Source organism: Calonectris borealis, chromosome 3 (genome assembly GCF_964195595.1).
Source record: "Calonectris borealis chromosome 3, bCalBor7.hap1.2, whole genome shotgun sequence".
Classification (NCBI taxonomy): domain Eukaryota; kingdom Metazoa; phylum Chordata; class Aves; order Procellariiformes; family Procellariidae; genus Calonectris; species Calonectris borealis.
In genome coordinates this window covers 125,498,541-125,512,756 of record NC_134314.1, presented here as the reverse complement: position 1 = coordinate 125,512,756, position 14,216 = coordinate 125,498,541, and the positions used below count along the sequence as shown (strand labels likewise).

At 42.7% G+C, this 14,216-nt stretch overlaps 1 long non-coding RNA gene across 1 annotated transcript in view; it reads left to right on the top strand.

Moving 5' to 3' along the window:
• LOC142081158 (uncharacterized) overlaps nt 1–14,216 on the top strand; it is a 141,097-nt gene that overhangs the window by 76,851 nt on the left and 50,030 nt on the right. The window lies entirely within an intron of this gene.

Sequence of the window (14,216 nt, the reverse complement as noted above, 5' to 3'; positions counted from 1 at the left end):
CCATTGTTCCCAGAAACTCTGTTTGTGCTAATACCGTCCAACGAGGAATCCTAAACAGATTCAGCCAGAAAACAACCCATAATTTCTGCTTTCCAAAACTAGCAAGAAAGGGTGGGAAAAAGAACAACAGTACACATAAATGTTAGGGACCTGTGGCAAACTTCACCAGCTATTTCCTGCTTCCTGCTTCTTGGACTTAGAAGAAACATTTGTTGAGGAAGGATTTGTCTTTATAAAGCTGCCGTAAAGGCCATGCGATGCAGTGCTTGCCACGATTATCATGATAAATAGAACATTTTTTTTTTACAATCTTTTATATGTGGCCTGTGCACAGGTGTACATGTACATCTCTGAACTTAGAGATCTGTGCCACACTGAGTGATTTCATATACATGACAAAAAGTATCGGTGAGTCTGTTTAAAGAAAGGCTGTGTTCTTCTCAATTGACGTCTGGGTCTATAGAAAGAGGGAGATATAGCACTCCTTTGAAACCTTGTTGCCCACATTTCCCACATTTTTTTTGATTAAGACCATGCTTGGCCACATCATGGAAACACCTAGTTACTTGGGGGACATGTAAGGTGGGTTAAGAGTTAGTGGGAAAAAGAAAAGCAAAATATAATTATGTGAACAAAGACAAGAGAACAAGTGAGTAAAATAACAATAAGAGAATATGAAAAAAAGATGATTGCTGACATAAAACATGGAGATCAAACTAATGCAGCTTCAAGGGGACACCTGCTCCTTCAGTGACAGGAGTGACACGTGGCTGCTGATGGCAAGGGCTGTGCCGGGGAGGATTGCCACTCTCTGTGCGCAGAATATGAACCTGGTGCCTCTCTGTTCACTCCCATTATTGGCAGAAGACTAATACACAGCATGCATGTGTATGAAAACACACTCCTCTGAGTCACTTTGTGTTTTATTTTTGTGGATATGAATTTCTGGAAACTGAGCCTGTGTTTCCCATTTTCCACTCTCCTCAGGGGCTGGGGAGTTCACACGGCTTCAAGCAATGGCCTTTCTTTCAGTTCTGAGTTGCCATTTTCTCCAATTCTGTTGAATTTCTTTCACCCACACTACCTGCCCCTGCAGTGTGCCTGCACGTGCAGCACTGACGGTGCGCGCAGCAGGAGCGGGATGGGGATGTGTCCTGCCTGTGCCATTGAACAAGGCACAGGAGGGAGCTGCATCAGATGTGAGATGTCCCGGGCACCTTTGTGGCAGGCTGCAAGTGCCACCCCTGGAGCTTAGGAAGTGCATGCTGGTTTGTATCCCAGGTGGCCATTGCAGAGAGGAGAGAAATACAGCAGCTCAGACACAGCCTACTCCTGTTAGATACATTGAAAAGATATTTTTTAATTACCTCTGGAGTATTTTGGTTGGCACTGCTAGAAAGTAGCTCACAGGTTCACATCCTTTCTTCTAGTATGGATGGCAGAAAAGGACTTGTTTATTTTCGTGTGGAGGCACACAAGGGTATGGATGACAGCTTTGTTTTCTTTTTCCCCTTGGGCATTGCAAGGGGCTGGGGCCTGCGTGGAGGCAGGCAGGGTGGGAAGAGCCCTTCGCTCCAGCAGGTTCAACTGCGGGGATTGCTGGGGGTGGGTAGTGGGTGTGCTACCCATGCAGAAGGTGCAGGGAGCTCTTCACACAGCAGGTTCATTTTCCCCCAGACACCAAGTGTGTTTGCTGTGGCCACAGTCCCCTTTGGACAGACCATTTTTGCTATGGATACATGCCAGAAATGATCCGTCCATGCCTGACAGCTGAGTGCTGTGGTCGTTCCCATTTGAGTACACACAAAACAGGAGGAGACCATTTTTATGCCTGTACAAAAACCAGGATCAACTTGGGCCAGTGTGTGAACAGTGATTGAGTGGTGTTGGGCAAAAATCAGGATTGGCTCACACATCAGTCCAATCCTTTAATCAGAATGAATTGAACTCTAATCTACTTCTTGGCAATGAACAAATAGGCAGTCTTGGATATGGATGCTATTCTGTTTCATGGATATATGTGTTTGTGCAGAGTATGGGGGCACAGGTTAAAATTAGAGCTGTGTGAGCCCTGTAGGGTTCCATTCATGGTGAGGTTTGCAAACTAATCCATGTTGCTTGATTTACAGGGATTGGAAACAAACCAAACCTCGTAGATTTGTTTGAAGGTTTTGTGTGATGGGGGGATAGGAGCTCCATCTGTACTTGCTCACTTGCATTTTCCCTGAGCTAACCTTCCCTAGATAAGGCCCAAAGATCTTAGGGTTTCGTGGTAAATAGGCGTATAGAAAGGAGCCAACACTTTTGGCTTCACTGGTTGTGCTAACAAATGCTGAGTTTCATGAGTTTTATTTCCTTTTAAAAAAGATGGTCTCCAGGTAATGATTTACTTGTTCTTCTCCAGCATTAGCATTGCTTCTCTTCCACAGCTGTTTCCTGGCTGGATCTTAGGTCACATATTCTGTTCTCACCTCCTTAAAACATCACTAGAGAGACACTAAGAAACTGTTAAGTTTCTTATTCTCTGATCCCTGTAGCAGAACTGGGAAGGCAACTGGTGTATTGCTTCTCTTGAAGCTTCTGTTCTGTAGCATTTATGTTAATTGGAGCTAATCATCACTTTGAAAGGGACACTGGGACATGTCTCACCTTCTTATGGCAGAACGGGGAACTACTTTGGCATGGCTTATACAGCAATGGAAGAGTCAGTCAAGGAAGAACCAACTGAATGATTAAATATAACAAATATCAGCTACCAGCAATTCATGTGGATTTGTAATGTATATTGAGAACTGTGAAAATCCTAGCTGTAACACTTATTTTGGCCTACTTTATATATAGCTTCTGCAATCACTCTTCACCTTGCATGGGAAGATAAACCTGGTAGCTCTTGAATGGTTATGATAAAGCCAAGAATGTCTTTATTTGGCTAAACTTCAAACCTCCAAATCCTATGCAGTGCCATGTTGTCATTAATTACTGTGGGCCAGGTTTTCAGAGAGTGGCAGGCACATTTCTCTAAAAATTGGAGACTTTCCCTTTCGTAGAGCATCTGCTCAGGATTTGAAGTAGTAGCTGAGCATGCTTGAGTGCAGTGTCTTCAGGGGCTAAAGTATCCCTTTCTAGAAGATGGCAATCAGCTAACCCTTGCACATATCCCTCTTCTTTGCTGTAGCTATCTGCTGCCAGAATCAATAGCAGCTGTAATGACCAAGCACATGGATGACACAACTAACAGTGAGACTTAGTGTCAGTGAGCTGGGGCAGGCTGGGGGAAGCTGGCAAGTTACACCTTGGGCATGAGGAAAGCTGGAAATTAAACAAGGGAGGAGGACAAATGAAGTGTGCTGCCTCAATAGACACCTGCCGAGGACAGGTCTGCTTTCAAGTGCCATGTTGCCGTCGCCAATGCGTCACTGTCCTGCTGCATTCCTGATTTCCCCTTCTGCAGGGGTACAGAAGTTATCCCAAGTAGTCCCGAGCTGAGGGAGCCCACGCTCTGCTCCACCAGCTGAACCTCGCTGCTCAAGTATTGCTGTGGGCACCTCTGAGCTCTCGGCTCAGGCTCGAGAGGAGCTGCCGTTTGCCCCACGGCCTTCTGCCAGTGGTTTAACCCCTATGATACAGTTGTGGGAGGAACCTGAAGGTATTGCTGATATTGTGTGGTGGTGGGGCCTTAAAGCAAAAAAAGAAAAAAAGTTGCTCTTTTTTAGAGCTGTCATTGCTCACCAGTTCTGTATCATCGGTGAGTTTTAGGCTGAATCTCTCCTTTCTGTTGGACAGGCGGTTATCTGCAGCTCAATTGGCCATACTTGAGTGTTGCAGGTTTAACTCAGAGGATTAGCAATTGCTCTGGACAGTGTTGCTGTTAGCAGGGGGGTTTGAACTCTGAACGGGAAAGATCAACAAAGTGTCTCATATGCATTTTGTAAGCGATGACAGACTACAGCGAGTTACCAGGAGGCTATATTAGGCAGAAATCTTACATGTAGCTTGGAATGGGATAAGGGGAAAAGTGGAGATAGGGAAGAATATGTGACTATTTTTGTCCATCAGCCAGATACCTATTGGTCAGTTTGTTACAGAGGTTGCCTGGAAAGGTCAGCAGCTCAGTGAGCTGTGCTCAGAACATGCCTGGGCTAAACCGAAACATTCATTCCTGCATAAGCCAGGCAATCTCACAACTATCAACTGTGAGCTGCAGCGTGGACAACGACTATCCTATTCCTGTGTTACGGACATGTTGGTACTAGTCAGTTATGACACCTTTTATCAGTTCCAGAAAACAGCCTTGTTTTCTGCATGTATCATTTCTTTTCTGCTGGGTTTTGTTAGGGTGTGCTTTGGTTCAAGCTGTGTGCCTTGCACATAAAGCAAGCTACTGGAGTCTGCTCGCAGGCTGACCCCTTTGCACTGAGACAGGACAATGGCAGTGCGACCTGCATTACTCAAATTCCAGCCTTCACAGAGCTGTCATCAGCATGCCTGGAAAATTAATGTCATTACGCTGTCGCTCGAGGCTTGGCATGGCTGCTTCTCGCCTGCCTGGGAGAGGAAGCCACGGCGGAAAGTGAATATTGTGGCTTACTGCTGCAAGTGAGGGACAAGCACTGCCGAGAGCTGATGCGATATTTGTCCTCACGAGTTTTGTAAATGGAAGTCCACCCTCTCTGTTGAGTACTATAAGCTTTTGTGTATTTGCAGCACTGTCTTTCAGTGGTTACTGGAATCTGTGCTAACTAGGGACTGATTTGACCGCTGTTATTCAATGTGGTGTTGTGACACTTTCCAATTTCCACTGGGCATTATCTTGAACAAGAAGGGTGAGGGTGCAACAGTTTTTCTCCCCTCTTGATTTAAATGCATTTCTTCCACTGTCCTCCCCTGCAACATTTTTTTTGTAGGGCTTCTTGACATGAAACAAACTCATACTGTTAAAGCCAGTGAATGGAGTCGTGAATATATTTCTTGTCCTTGACAGCCATGGCACTCAGCAAACTGAATAACTGTTTAACTATGCAAGGGTACTGAGCGTCCTCATGTCAGCCTTTCGAGTAACTTTGGGAGAGTGGTTTTATTGCAGGTAGGTGGAAAAGCCGTAAGAGAACCAAGGAGCAGGAGAGGAGGGAAGGGGATGTCACTGCCTCTTCTTGATCCATTGCACCAAGCCAGCCCACTGCTGCCTTTCCTACCCTAAAAATACTGTGAGGAGCTGCAGAGGAACCTGCTTCCTCTGAAATAAGAACCAAATAATAGAAGACCCTTGTGGGGCAGCATGATCTCTCTTGGATCAGTCCCACGGTGTGATCCCTGCCCAGTGCTGGAAGTTGGCTCTCTGAACATCTCTTATATCCACCCGTTCCCAGATGTCAAGCAAGTGGTGTCTTAACTTAAATCTCAATATTTCTCCCCAGAGCAGCTCTGAGATTTTAAATGATGCAACTTATTTTGTGTTTTCTCCCTCTTTTACCTGCCTTGGTTTAAGCTGGTAGCGGGAGCACTGAAGTGCTGAGAGAACAGTGTTTGGCTTTCACAGCAAGCCTCATCCTACAAAATCAGCAAGTAACAGAAATCTTGCCTGGCACAGGAGCTTTCAGGGCGAGGACAAGCATCCAGTAATGATCAAACTTCAAAATGGCAAGATCTCCTAGCCAGGCACCTACTGTGTGATGAAGAAGCTCAGGAGTCTATACGCAGGCTGTAAGACATTGATTAGTATCACCACACAATAACTGTGTACATGACATTAACCAACAAACACCCTCTCTGAATGTTATTTGTTGCATTATTTGTTCATTTGCATTATGAATATCCAGATCAATAAGACCAGATTCCTAACTCTTCATCTGCCTTTTAAGTATCAATAGATAAAGTCCTGTTTTATATAAATGTGAGTTAAATAATGTGGACTAAATAAAGAGAAGAGACTCAGATGCACTGAAAAATACATGAGAAGGCAGATACTGCTCTTGTAGCTATTGCGCATACATGCAAACCTGCACCATAAACGCACGCTGCCTGGCAAGTTGTTTCTTTGGTTTTAGCATCGTTGCAACTGCACACAGAAGTAACAAAACAACTGATATGGTACACTGACCTCTGTTAAACAGTTGTTTATTTGGCTGTTTCTGCCAATATCCCAATAAGTCACAAGTACAAAGTGCTCTCTCTCTCTTTTTTTTCTTTTCTTTTTTTTTTTTTTTAAATTGTTGGCATCCAGGACTCACTGAAGGCAAAACCAAATCACTTCCTGAATAAACAACACAAGGGACCAACGTTAGAGGGGAAGGCTCTGCAGGGGGAGTGGATGGGGTGCTGTTTGGAGCAAATCAGGTGCGTTCTCTGAAGGACCCAGGGACCTCCCAGCAGAACAGGAAAAGACAGCGTTTCGGTGCCAGGAGCGGAGCTGGCCTGGCAGCGCTGCAGAGCTGTCCAGCTCTGGAAGCTCAGGTGTCTCCAGGCATGCACATGGCAACTCCTGTTATCTCACAGCAGTGACATCCTGTGCCTTTCACATTTGATTTTTGCTCTCAGAAGAAAAAGCACTTCAATATTCAGGGCAAAACCATGCTCATTTTTAAGTGGGTTTGTGAAAAAATAATGCTTTTTTTACATGCTGCTCTGCCTCGTGGCTTTGGTGACTGAGGAAGTAGTGTAGCATCTCTTTAACTTTTATATCTACAAGTCCTTTCTTAGGGTCCCGTTTTATTTTGGATAACTTCTGCTTGAACGTCCTAACGTCTGTAGAACCACTTAATGTTTGCATTGGAAGTCCTTTACTCAAAGGGAATTTTTGATCGATGACATATCAGGAGCTACTGTTCTTGGCCTGGGATAGCTGAGAAATATGGAAGGGGCTGACCAGAGTGTCTGTGTTTATGTTCCAGGGAAGAGGCCCATCTGGACTTGCTCTGCCTTGTGCTTTGCTCTTTAGAGGTCCGTTTGCAAAATGACAACTTTTCTTTCATAATGACAATTAGTTCTGAAACAAGCAGTCACGCTTGGCAGTCACTGCCTGATTGCCAGTATTTACCTTGCTTTATTACATTACTGTAAACTTTGGTTGGCTATCAGAGCCAGTTGATGACTCTGACAATTTGGAATCTGAAGGGCTCTTATGAAATTAAACACCGCCTTTGCGTGCCATCCGAGCCTCTAGATGGGCAAGTGAAAATAAATGTTCGAAAGGTTGTACTTTATATAGCCACAGACTTGACCTCTAAGTGCCTTAAAAGGGCTCACATACTTAAAGGTGCATTACCAGGCCTTACACTAATTCACTGTGATAGCTAAAGTGCTTTGTGTATACCACAAGAGACCAGAAGCCCTTGAGGATCCTTTAGAGCAGAGCATGTGGGCAGTTAACATTATTCAGCTTGAATTTTGTATTTGCAGCCAGTCATGAGTGAAAGTAGGGGTAGACTATTTGCATATTGTTTTGGTATAAAGCTAGAAAAATGCTTCCATATGTGTAAGTCATGTAACTTCATCCTGTGTGTTTCTTAGATGCCTAGAAAACCCCAAATAAGATGAGGCCCTGTCTTCTTCTTTTCTTATTTTTTCTTTTCTTCTTTTCCCCACTGAGAATTTCTTGGGAGCATTCATCCCTCCCTCTCTTTAAGTTTGCTGGTCTAAGCAGGAATACTTGAGACTGATTTTAATTCTTAACTAGATGGACATGATTTATTAATTCACATTTGAAATAACAATTGCAGTCGGAAGGAATCAGCTGAAAGCCTTAATTACATTGGAAAATATGCTTCAGTATAGCATGGCCTCATCCAGCTTTCAGAACGCATAATTATCATCATTTTTTAATTTTTATATTTGAAAAATTGTGATGGAGACCAGACTCCGCTGGCTACTCGCACTGCTTCAAAGCAATGCCTAAATCAGAAGTGAGTCTTTAAATAGATCATTTTCTTACTTGCTTGTTAGTGCCCAACCACATATGTAGACTTATTGTGCAGGGTTTGGCCTCCGTGTTTTGAGTATTATTTTTACATCTGAGCCAACTAGCAGTTTCTGTGCCCAATTCCAAGGAAAAAAAGACGTTAAACTGTGAATGCGCACTGGCATATGAGCTGAGATTAGGTAATTTGGGATCACTCCACAGAAATCACATATGGGCTTTGGAGACTGGGAATTCATTCCTGTTCAAACAGTGACCAAATGGGGAATGGCGAAAGCAAGATCAAGGTAATTAAAAAAACAAAAAACAAACCACCGAACTTCCTGAAAAGGAAAAATGCACCACAGAACAAGAAAGAAAAAACAAAGCCTTCTTTGCCTTAATCTTGAAAAAATATGACAGTTGAGAGAGATATTGGCCCACTTGACCCAAATGAGGTAACGCGTGAGCACTTCTACTTATGATTGCAATTCCTATCACCATTCTGTCTCTTAAGACTTCTGAGTATTTTCCTTCATTCTGTGTCTGTCTTTCTTCACTCCATATTTGTTTTTTTCTGACCATCTTTTATCTTGCCCATGACCCTCCTGCCCTCATTCTGTTATCTAGGTTAGCTATTCATTAAGTTCACTATAAAACTGGTACTAGTTAAGGAAAACTGCTGTAAAGTCAGTCCATTGTGAGACAACACTTTTTTATTTTTGAGTTTGAGAAACCTAGAGAATCTGTGCAAAGTTCACTTTGAGATTTAGGTTAAAAAGGAAATCCAAAATTGTTCCAAGTCCTTGTTCAGAACTGTGATTTGGCAAAAAACTGATCAGCCCTGGTCTGGCTTTGGACATAAACCCAAGGCTGAGAGGTGCCTGGAAAAGGTTTGCTCATTTTCAATTATGAGTATGCATATGGTAGGTCTGAAGTAAGGTCCACAGGAGCCCAACTGCCAGGGTAGAAAGCTAGGAGAAGGTCCTGGTGGTTAGCAAGGCTGGAACCCTACTTCATGACTTACGCCAAGGCCTCTTGCAACATTCTCTTGCCAGTAATTTCCATTTCCAGGTACGCCCTGACGTCCTGGAGGAAAACCTCCCCCTGAGGGCTACAGAGCTACAGGGTAGACTACAGCGTCTATTCATCCAGTGTAAAATTCTAGATAACTGTGGGTTGGCTTATGGGAGAACAGTATGTCTGGCAACATGAAAACCCGATCCCTCAATATCCTGCACTCAGTGAAAAGCACTACATGGTGGTTTCATATTAAGACCTGGAGGTGGTGGAGCTGTAGAACAAGGAACTGTCTGATTCTTCATTAGCTTTGCCTGACCATCTGTGAGCAGCAGGAGCCCTTCCCCCTTAGCATCTCCCCAGTCTCAGCCCCTCAGACACAGCAGAGAGGAGGCATGAAGCAAAATGTAATAGGTGGTCGTACGGGATACTGTAGAAGATGGATGGAGAGGGCTGAAGTGGAAGAAGAGCGACTGAAGGAGCTCATAGTTCAGCTTGAATATCATCATCTCAACAGGGAGAAGAACCTAATCCAAAACCTCATCTTAATTAGACAGAAGAAGGGAAGGGGAGGTTTGTGATGCTCATCTGTGATAGACACCACAAAAGCCACAGGACTTCTTGTTCTAAACACAGGTTAAAGCAGCACTCTCAGGTATTGGAAGATGCTAAAACTTTTCATTGGCAAGATGATACTGTATGAGGTGTCCTAAAGAAAGTTAAACTTTCTGAAAAGACGGCTACCCATAATAAAATCAGAGGCGGGCACCACGGACACGTAGGCTCTGTTTGTCAGTGTAGGAGCAGAAATAACTTTTTTGCGCCATATTTACTGGGTTTGGATAAGGAGCACAGTTTGCTTACCAAGCTATTAAGAAAATAGATTAACAAATGCTGAAAATATATATTTCCTCCTCAGCAAAGGGCTCTTCCCAGGCTTTTCCTGAAACAGAGCAGTCTAAAATCATACACAGGAGCGCAGGAGTAATTGGTTAAAACAGGGGGAAGGCGATGTCACTTTAACCGCTCTGTATCTTTGACTAACGTTAAAAGCTTTTGCCTTTTCTCTCCAAACTTGATGAAACTTCTTACGCCTGTACGCATGCAGAAATGTACTTCTGAAGTAAAACATGTGCTCTTCAGAAGTCGTTGTTAAAATACAGAGGAGGATCCTTCTTTTATTCTGAGTCCTTCCCTCAGATGTGCACAAGTCTTCAAGTGTTTTTACAGGGAATCAGTATGGTGGAAAGCTCTTTGTGGTTATGACTTACATGATGAAATAATTCCACTTATTCTTGCCCCTAAAAGATGGAATGATACTGTTTATCTACGCTCTTCCTTAGCAGCTTTTGCCCAGTGTAGCATTCACAGTATTGAACCCCAAACCTACACGACACACCTATGGGGTATCTCATTAGCTCTTCAGATCTTCATTAGCTCTTCAGAGCTCGCATCATGTACAATATGGCCTTCTTTTGTGCATGGGGCTTACTCAGACCTGAAGTGGTGTCTTGCCAGAGCTGGAAGATACCGCAGAACTTCACTGACAGGCTTCTGACCTTTCTGTGACTTGGAAATGGCCGCTTTTTTAAAAAAGATTTGTGAATCTTTTATAGGAAAAAGCAATGAGAGAGCTAACAGGATAGCTGTATCTGGTAAATTCACCTCTTCTGTCCCTTCAACTCACTAGCGATAAATAAGGCAAATGCAAGACTGTACTTGAAAATATAAGAGCAAAAGAACAATCTTCTCTCCTCTTGGCATGGCTTCCAACAATGTTTGCTGTCTGCCAACGTCGCTGTGAGTTACAATACACTGGGTCATCATGACGTACATGGAGCCAATGAGGGCAAGAATACCCCTAGAAACAGTCTATTTTCTCTCACTGAGCAAGTGTTGTTATTCTCTACCCCTCAGACACATCCAACATACCTGATGTTTGAAAATGACTGGAGTTATGTTCAAGCTGTTTGTCCATCCTTTCCCAGCAATAACACTGGTTAAACATGTACACGCATATATGTATATATTATATATATGCATATATGAAAATATAACACTCAGAAACACATACATGTAATGCTCTGGTACGTGCCAAGCTCATCAGCGCTCTGTGTGAGAAAAGCAGGACAAAGCTCTGGGCAAACTGGAGGTGAAGGAAAGGAATCAAGGCTGATCTCTGAAAGGGGGAGACAGTTTCAGTGAGCAATGCAGCTCAGTCATTTTGAAAATGGAGGATTTCTGAGAGCAGAGAGCATTGTTGCTTTAGGATCTGATTTTATTCTGAATGTTTGAGTACTTAATGAAGGGTAACACCACAACAAGAGCAAAGTAAGAATTGTTGGTGCAAAAATCATATCCTTATCTGACCCCCAGCAGTGAAGTTTCTGAGCATTAAGCACCTCTGCATTTATCCTCCTTGCACCTCGGCCGTGAAAGTAGTTTATTTTTATTCCCATTTTAATGATGGGAAACTGACCATCAGGGAGACGGTAATTCGGACTTTCAAAGTCCTGTTTAAATAACTAGGTATAGAAAGAGGGCAGCACGCCAGGAAGAGAAGGCCTTCTGAAAACATTTCTGCAAACATCAAGAGGGAGCCAAATGCTTTCTGCTATGCTGGCCCTCCTGGGAAGGACATTTTCTGCAAACCTGGCCTTAATTGGTGCTGAGCACTGGAAAATTCTGGTCCTCTACCCAGCATTATGGCATTATGGGTCAGCCTGGTGTATCTGTTGCGTTAGACCATCTATTCTCTGATTCAATCTTTGCCCTGGCTCTATACGCCCAATTTTATTTTGTTTTATTCGTGAAGAGCAAATTCAGGAGGAAAAAAAATGTACTTTTTGTTTCTCTTTCCTTTTTTTTTTTTTTTGTCCTTCTTATTTTTCAGCCTGGGATTTACAGTAGCATGGCCCATCCTACCCCCTTCCAAAATGTGCTGAAAAGGAGCCATCTGTGGGTTCCCTCTGTTGATATATTTCCAAAAGACCTTGCAAAGTGACATTAATTGTTTTGACTGCATGCACCTATTCGTTATTACACACTGCTGCCTGACTCTCTTGCCTTTTTTTTTTTCCTTTCTTCAAGTAATAATCTTGCACTATACTCAAATATTTGTGTACAGTCAGCTCAGAGGGGGTCAGCTGAGAAGCCTTCCTGCCATCATGGCCCTAAAAGCAGAGATGTTCTGAAGTCATTTCAGTGTAGGGAACACATTTCATACTCATCAGGCTATTTCTTGTGTACAGATGGGACCCACCCATACCACATTATTGTAATTAGCTCCTCTGAAGATACCTTCCACTGTAGCCTGGGTTGGCTGTAGCAGATTTGAGCACATCACCTTCAGCGCTTTCTTTCTTTGCTGATGTATGAGTTGTTGACTGCACAAGCTAGGAGCTGATATTCAATGCTGCACATTTCTTTCTCCAGCAAAGCCACGAAAATCTGATGGACTTCTTGGGCAATATTAAATCCCAAGCAAAAGCTTTATAAAAGCTACTTCAGAACACTATCAAATTATTAGTATTCTTTTTCATAATACAGATGGAGTCTCATTTTATTGAAAGAAAAAGAGAGAGAGAGGGAGTGTTTTTTCCAGCCCTCCTGGGAATTATTTTATTGAAAATATCAAAACTGGGAAGATTTCTCCAGTGCCAGGGGTCAGAATCTTTGACTAGTTTGTTGAAATGTGAACATATAAAAATTCACTCAGTGCTCATTCTCTGCCTTTTATTTAATGTACAATCCAGGTAGTTCCACTTTGATTCTTTACATTACTGTCCCTAGCACTGAACATTTGCCTTGAGTGTTTTAAATTTCTTTCATGAATTCTGAAGAAGGGAAAACTTCAGGAGAATAGCCATTGGCCTAATATGTATTGATGTACTATTACCAATAAAACAAATTTTTGTTATTCCAACTGACACTGAATAAACAAGTACTTTATATTTCTTCTGGGAAGCTCTAACTTGAAGTATTCTTCACTGTAATATCTCCACTTAAAAATAGCATTTTCTTACTAGTTCCCTGTGAATCATATCTGCATACCTTAATGAGTAAGTGTTTAATATTTTAATTTCTATTAATACAGAATAGTAAATGCTGCTCGAAGTCAGCTGAAGTAAGACCTATGACAAGCAGCTAAGTTACGTTTCTCCCTGTGCATCATTGTCATCATCACCGAGTACTATCAATATAAGGACCAGCCAACTCATAATTTCAAAGGAATTGGGTTTTTCAATGATTGCTAAGGGCAGAGTTGTCATGCAGACCCTTTACTGTGACAATGATTCATGAGAAGAAAAGAAATCAGCTCGATTCTCTCATCACCAGTGACATTTTCTTTGGGCTGGAAGTTAAAATATTTTTTTTGCTTATAAATAGACTACTGGTAATCTCTAAAGTCAGGTAAAGGTGAGAAATATGGAACCCCTGTGGTTATATATGTTAGTCATCTCTTTTAGCATAAACCTGGGCTACAAAGTGAGATCACCAAACACAGCCTCATTACCTCAACTTTTTTGCCCTTTTCTTATGAAAGGAGGCAAGTTCACCTGAGTTGTATATTTAAACCCTGTGAAAGTTTGTGTCCAGGTCTGAATTAGGCAGTGTCTCTGACTAAGTGAAAATCCTGATTTGGAACAACTCTGCTGTATGAAAGCTTGGCTCTTCTTCAGGTTGTCATTGCTGATTTTTAGGCTCTATTGGCCAGTACTAAAATGCTTCTAAATTCCCCCAAAATGACAGCTAAGGAAAATACCGTGTTGGTGTTTTGAGGCAGATCTTAAAAGAAGGACTGCTTTTGTCTGAGATCATACATAGCATCACGCGCAAGTGCTTCATGTGTTCTTTGTCAAGGGGTTACAAAGGCTCCATCCATGCAGCTGGGAATGCAGGAATATTGCTGATGCAAAGAGCAATGTGTTTCGCAGGGCTGCAGTATGCACCTCCGTGATCTAAGATGAGAAAAACGTGCCATTGGGATGTCTTTGATTGCTTTTACCTTTCTGTCCTCCACACTGAGGCAGCCCCTGGAGCCGCTCTTTTGCTTCCAACCAAGATTCCAGCCTCTTTCCAAATATCCCATTTTAAGTAAGCAGGTGGCTGAAGTCTTCCTGAGTCCAGGAACATCTTACCTCAGGCATGGTCTAAACCGCAACAAAGCAAAGGAAAAAAAAACCAACAGAAAACCAGTGTGAACTCAGGCCAGTGCTTGTCTCTCTGTTTCCGACTATGCAATCCGTATTCTGTGAATAAATTCATTTCTGCGTGTTTAATCTGACACCTTTTGCAAGCAATA